The 7,303-nt window shown below is 38.0% G+C and overlaps 1 non-coding gene across 1 annotated transcript; it reads left to right on the top strand.

Annotated features, from left to right (window-relative positions):
- The first annotated feature begins 6,918 nt into the window (after positions 1–6,918).
- Positions 6,919–7,082, top strand: LOC149772068 (U1 spliceosomal RNA). Its single transcript, XR_016417958.1, has one exon. It is a non-coding gene; the product is annotated as a U1 spliceosomal RNA (small nuclear RNA).
- Positions 7,083–7,303: the final 221 nt, after the last annotated feature.

Raw genomic sequence — 7,303 nt, 5'->3', positions numbered from 1 at the left:
ATAATTCAATTAAAAATAACCAATAATCTCAAGCTTATGACAAAATTAGTCTGGATGTCTCTGATTAGCACGTGCCAATCGATAATGTTATTATTTCTTACACTGCTCTTTCAAGGGGTGGGTACCCCGGGTGGTCTAAATAGCCCACCATTACGGATCGCGGCCATCTCACCTGTCTGCGTGTGTTTGAGTTTCGGATTTGGCCCACGTAGTTATCTGAGAAAGCTTGCGAGTATTTTATCATGGGTCGAGAGTTCTTTCCGTTCATTTTTCTTCTCCCGGGTTCTTCCTCCACCATTTATATTGCCTGCCATGCATAGCCTATCTTGTGCCGAAAAATGGCATTAAACCCTACAACAAACAACTTTCAAAGAGCCATCTCACAAACGAACGTGTGAAATATCTTTGAGTAACAGCGATCCAGCATATTTGTGAGAGAAAGAAAGAATGAAAGAAAGAAAGAAAGAGAAATAAATGGAAACATGCTTACTGGATTCGACGAAAATCAAGTTTTATTTTCACAGAACTTCTCTGCAGTAGAGAGAGAGAGAGAGAGAGAGAGAGAGAGAGAGAGAGAGAGAGAGAGAAACAATATCTTCAAATAACAGGAACAACTTCGTTAATACAGCAAGCTTGTTGTCCTTATCAAAAGCAGTGACAGCTTCATCATAAGTCTCATTGTAGAGATCATCTGCATCACCAGTTACTTCTGTATCAGCAGCACTTTCAACAATCCAAAGCTTCTAGACTCGGAGTACGGCGAAGCGTAGCTGGCCAATCAGTGGCACAAAGATTTCAAATTTAATAAAACAGAGGAAACAAATAGTAGCATTCCTTTGACCTGACAAGTCGATTTGCAGCGGTTCATAGCAAAAGAGGTTGATGCACTGCAACCTCAAATTTATACCTGCATTTTTCATTTATGACACCAAGCGATCTTGCCAGTGCAAACACAATCCCTTTCCCTACGTAACAGTTCGGGAAAGCATTGTGTACTAAACAGCTGGATGTGATTGACCATAGTTCTTGCTAGACGACTATTGCTATTTCACTGTCGACTTGCTGTGAAGTAACTATGGGAGGTCAATGGCTGATATCAGTTTCAAGAACAAGACAAGCCCGAAACGCGGAATTGAAAAATGTATCCATATATTTAATTAAAAAACTATAATAGCTGAAAAATACGCACCGTTGCCTCAAGTTAAGAAATTTGCCAGGGGCCAATATACGAAACTATCCCCTGCCGTCCGAGCAAACCTATATAGCATATATCCACCGTAAAAGAAACTGAAATTGCAAATAAAGGACTATTTGAAGACATTTCAGTTACTTTTGTAATGTTGAAACATAAGCTATAAAGTTATTCGGAATACTAAGACATCAGCAGTACCATGGCCCTGAATCGTTTTAATTTATTTTCATTACTTAGAGGCACACTTCCTACTCCAGACACAAATGTCAGTTGATAAACGTCAGTAAACGTCAAGAAATCATACTTACCTGGACCAGGGAGTACCGTGATCAGCTAGGCGGTTTCCCCAGGATATCCGGCCAAGACAAAGTAGATCAAAGAATTCTTTTGAAGTGAAAGTTCAAAGTTTACCGCTTTGGAATATGTATCGCCGTGTTGAAATCAACATCTTAAGGTATGTGAATTCGGATGTGTATCTTCGTACACTACGAGTGGAAGGACGAATTTCTCGGGAGGAAGCGCTTCGCAAACTTGAAGCTGCGGGTGTTACTATTTCTGACATCGAAGGTTTATATAGAGAAGGGGAAAATGCCCCATGGAATGCTGTGCTCAAGTCCCAAGAGAAGGCAAAAGGCGTGACCGGTGACGGCATTAAATATATTGCTAACCTAATAATTGACCTCAGAATACACTGGCTGCCCCTGTTTGTCAATGATATTGTTATCAAGGAAGTTCTAAAGGATTATGGGGAGATCCTTGACATAACCAGAGACAAGACAATTATAAACAAGGACACAATGATTGAAAACGGTACAAGGATAGTGAAACTCCGGACCACAGAATTCGATTGCAGGAATATTCCCCACATCGTGTCGCTTGGCATGTGTGGTATGCTTATAACAATGAAGGGCCGCCCCCCACTTTGCCTGAGATGTCGTCAGTCGGGGCACCTCCGAAAAGACTGCCCAGAGAAAGGTGCTAGCTATGCTTCAGCAGTGAATAATAAAGGACACGTTGCCCAACAACCACCTGCACCAAGCACATCAACCCAAGCAACGACACACGAACCTTTAACACCAGCAGCCCCTGCGTCGACAAACAGCAAACCAATTGATCACCCCACCACCCCCACCCTCTTGGACGCCTCCCACGGGGCGGAAGAGGAAGTAGCGACCCAAACACAAGAGAAAGCAACAGTACCGGATGACAATGATGAAGATGACTCGAATCAACCCAGACCACAAGAAAAAAGAGAATTGTTTGACCTAGATTCGTGCACGTGGCAGGTAGTCACGTCCAAAAGATCAAAAAAGTCTCGTCTTGAGGAGGATTCAAGTATGGATGTGCAAAATTCTTAATTTGGATTACACTACAGTAACTATGTAATAAAGAAATCGGAACGCTCACGGACAATGAATATAATCAAATGGACCGGGCATATACAAGGACAGTAAAATGGACAATGAATAAGCATAACGGACTAAATATTTCAGGACTTTCCCTGGTTATACGTTCTATTACAGGTTTGTTCTTTTACTTAATCATAATTTTTCATTCTCTTCAAATGTACAACATCCTTCATATCATCCTTATCTATTTCATAGCACATACAACATTTGTAGATTTTTATCTATTTTCTTCAACCATATTTTATCCCTTAATTACATATCCTCCCTTATTATGTTATCGTTCAGCAAGTCATTTCTGGTTTCCAATAGTATTACCTTATACAACGGACTCTACCCGTCTCGAGTTCAGATTGATTCACTTGATACACCTAGAGTCCCACATACATTAACGATTTTGAACCTATTCTGGACATGCCATACTAATAACAAGCAACCCATGAGTAAAATTAATATCCTTACATTAAATGTCAATGGCCTTCGAACCAACACGGATCAAAAACTATACGAGATTAGAAACTTGGTATCTTCGCATCACATCGACCTTGTATTCCTACAAGAAACCCACGTGGAGAAAAGAACCCTTACTTCAAAAATTCAAGATAAATTGCAATGTTATTATGCCATATGGAGTTTTGGCTCGAATCTTTCATCTGGAGTTGCTATAATTAATTTTAATCCTAACATACATTTTTTAAAATATGAAACGGATTTTGACGGTAGAATAATATGTGCTGACTTTCAATTTAATGATATACCATATCGTGCCATAAATATATATGCCCCCATCCCTGATTCGGAGAAAAGTTAATTTTTTACTTCATTGTTCACATATTTAACGGGACAACATAATCTCATTCTTGCTGGAGATTTCAATTGTGTCACTAACTCCAACCTTGACCGAGTAGGTAATCTAACCAATTACAGCGATAAGTCCGTCCAAACATTGAAATCGCTTATATCCAACTTTAAACTAATTGACACATTTCGCAAACTGAACCCCTCAGCAAAATTGTACACATGGTATCGAAACACACTAGACCCCTCATTACCACTGTTAGCAAGCAGACTTGATCGACTGTATGTTTCTAAAAACATAGCAAATTTCATCATTAATTCGACAATCGTTAACTTCGCTCAGTCCGACCACGATGCAGTAACTTTAAGTATAGCATGTAACTCATCAATATCATATGGTACCGGTTACTGGAAATGCAATAACTCGCACTTAAACCATAACACATTAAAAACTCTCATTACGGACCTAATTAAGAGAGAACTAAGATATCATAACATCACACTAGAATATTGGGATGAGCTAAAACTCAAACTTAAAGAAGAAATCATTCGATATTCCAAACAACTTTCGAAAATTAAAAACTCTGCAATTAAATCATTGAAGAAAGACTACCAATATCTAAGACAGAAATATGATTTAACCAATAATGAAGAACTTCTCTTTCAAATACAAGAACTCCGAATGTCTATCAAGGAATTACAAAATGAAAAATATATAGGATCAGTCATTAGGAGCAAAGCGAAAATTTTAGATAATAACGAAAGACCGAGCCAATTCTTTTTTCAATTAGAAAATAAAAAGGGTTCCCAGAAAACTATCACTGAAATTGAGTATAATAATGTGACTCATAACTCAAGTGTTGATATCTTAAACTGTTTTAAAAAGTTGTATTCAAATCTTTTTACCACAGAATTGATTGATGAAGAATTATTTAAAGAATTTCTAACTGGGTTACCTCAGTTAAAGGCTGAAGATAACCAATTCCTTACCGGACCAATTACTAAAGTAGAAATTTGGAAATCTTTAAATATGATGGAGCCAAATAAATCACCTGGACCCGATGGTCTCACAAAAGAGTTTTATGTCACTTTTTTGAATGTTTAGGCGACACATTAGTCCGTTTATATAATTTGATCTTTGAATCAAACACTCTGTCTGATTCACAAAAACTGTCTTATATTACGTTATTATGTAAGGATCCTGAAAATTCAAATAATATGAAAAATTGGAGACCTATCTCCCTATTAAATTTAGACTATAAAATTCTATCCAAAGTTATTGCTAATCGACTTGGAAATGTCATGTCCAAAATAATACACATGGATCAAACATGTGGAGTTAAAGGTCGATCTATTTTTGATAATGGTCACCTTATACGAAACATCTGTGACTACATCGAACAAAAAGAATTATCATGTGCATTTATTTCCTTAGATCAAGAAAAGGCATTTGATAGGGTAAATTATCAATTTATGTTAAAAACATTAGAATCTTTCGGGTTTCATCCTGACTTTATTAAATGGATTTCAATTTTCTACACTGATATTAGTTCATCAGTTATAGTCAATAATTTTATTTCGGACCCCTTTTTAATCTCAAGAGGAGTCCGTCAAGGTTGCAGTCTTTCCCCCCTTTTATATGTAATAGTGTACGAGCCTTTTGCAATCAAAATTCGAAACGACCCAGAAATTATAGGTGTTAAGGTGCCAGGTGCAAGAGAAGCCTGTAAGATCTCCCTTTTCGCGGACGATAGTACAGGCTTCTGTTGCACGGACAAATCGATCGAACGGTATTTATTTTGGTCTCGCATGTACGATCGCGCTTCCGGTGCTAAGGTAAATTATAGCAAATCAAACGGTATGTTCATGGGTAAATGGCGGAACCGCAGTGATCACCCCTTTGGCATTTCCTGGATCGACAAACAAAAAATTGTAGGGTTTCATTTTGGCAACGATTTAAGTCATGATGATCACTGGAACAAAAATGTTACTAAACTTACGAATACACTATTACTATGGAAACGTAGAAATTTACCTCTCATTTCTAAGTCCCATGTTATTAATCTTTTAGCTTATAGCAAAATTTGGTATACTGCAACCGTGACTGATCTACCTAAACATTATGAAATTTTAATAAATAGGAATATCTTCACACTTTTGTGGAATTCTAAATTCGAACATCTCGCTAGAGCTGTATGCATAATAATAATAATAATAATAATAATGCTTTATTTATAGAGGGTGACTCATTAGTCAAGGACTATTCTCCCTTGAGGCCCTCTTAAGGCATCAATCCCCTTTACGACGGAGGTTTAAACATCACCCATTTGAAATGTAAAATCCAAGCAATACGTATACAGCATATACAAAAATTACTCGACGATGAATATTCAGCCAAATGGAAAGATTTTGCAAGGTATTGGATCGGTTTACAACTAAGGTCTTTCAACCCTAATTTGGCGCTTAATAAATTTACTCATACGCTATATGTTCCTAAATTCTATCAAAAGTGCATGACCATTTTCAAAACATTTTATGAAAATAATCCTAGTCTCAAATTTGGTCTAGTCCCCACAAAATATTTCTACCAACGACAATTACAAAGCTATGTTCTTGAAACAATATCTTCAAATAACAGGAACAACTTCGTTAATACAGCAAGCTTGTTGTCCTTATCAAAAGCAGTGACAGCTTCATCATAAGTCTCATTGTAGAGATCATCTGCATCACCAGTTACTTCTGTATCAGCAGCACTTTCAACAATCCAAAGCTTCTAGACTTGGAGTACGGCGAAGCGTAGCTGGCCAATCAGTGGCACAAAGATTTCAAATTTAATAAAACAGAGGAAACAAATAGTAGTATTCCTTTGACCTGACAAGTCGATTTGCAGTGGTTCATAGCAAAAGAGGTTGATGCACTGCAACCTCAAATTTATACCTGCATTTTTCATTTATGACACCAAGCGATCTTGCCAGTGCAAACACAATCCCTTTCCCTACGTAACAGTTCGGGAAAGCATTGTGTACTAAACAGCTAGATGTGATTGACCATAGTTCTTGCTAGACGACTATTGCTATTTCACTGTCGACTTGCTGTGAAGTAACTATGGGAGGTCAATGGCTGATATCAGTTTCAAGAACAAGACAAGCCCGAAACGCGGAATTGAAAAATGTATCCATATATTTAATTAAAAAACTATAATAGCTGAAAAATACGCACCGTTGCCTCAAGTTAAGAAATTTGCCAGGGGCCAATATACGAAACTATCCCCTGCCGTCCGAGCAAACCTATATAGCATATATCCACCGTAAAAGAAACTGAAATTGCAAATAAAGGACTATTTGAAGACATTTCAGTTACTTTTGTAATGTTGAAACATAAGCTATAAAGTTATTCGGAATACTAAGACATCAGCAGTACCATGGCCCTGAATCGTTTTAATTTATTTTCATTACTTAGAGGCACACTTCCTACTCCAGACACAAATGTCAGTTGATAAACGTCAGTAAACGTCAAGAAATCATACTTACCTGGACCAGGGAGTACCGTGATCAGCTACGCGGTTTCCCCAGGATGAGGCCTTTCCATTGCACTTCGGTTGGGCTGAAACCTGCGATCACCCCAAATGTGGGTGACTCGGGGTCGTTAATTATTAGCGTGGGGGTCTGCGTTCGCGCTAACCCCTGATAATTCAATTAAAAATAACCAATAATCTCAAGCTTATGACAAAATTAGTCTGGATGTCTCTGATTAGCACGTGCCAATCGATAATGTTATTATTTCTTACACTGCTCTTTCAAGGGGTGGGTACCCCGGGTGGTCTAAATAGCCCACCATTACGGATCGCGGCCATCTCACCTGTCTGCGTGTGTTTGAGTTTCGGATTTGGCCCACGTAGTTATCTGAG

Source organism: Sinohyriopsis cumingii, unplaced genomic scaffold (assembly GCF_028554795.1).
Source record: "Sinohyriopsis cumingii isolate HCF-2022 unplaced genomic scaffold, ASM2855479v2 utg001517l, whole genome shotgun sequence".
NCBI classification, from domain to species: Eukaryota; Metazoa; Mollusca; class Bivalvia; order Unionida; family Unionidae; genus Sinohyriopsis; species Sinohyriopsis cumingii.
Note: the sequence above shows the minus strand (reverse complement) of the source record. Positions and strands in the feature narration are given on the sequence as shown.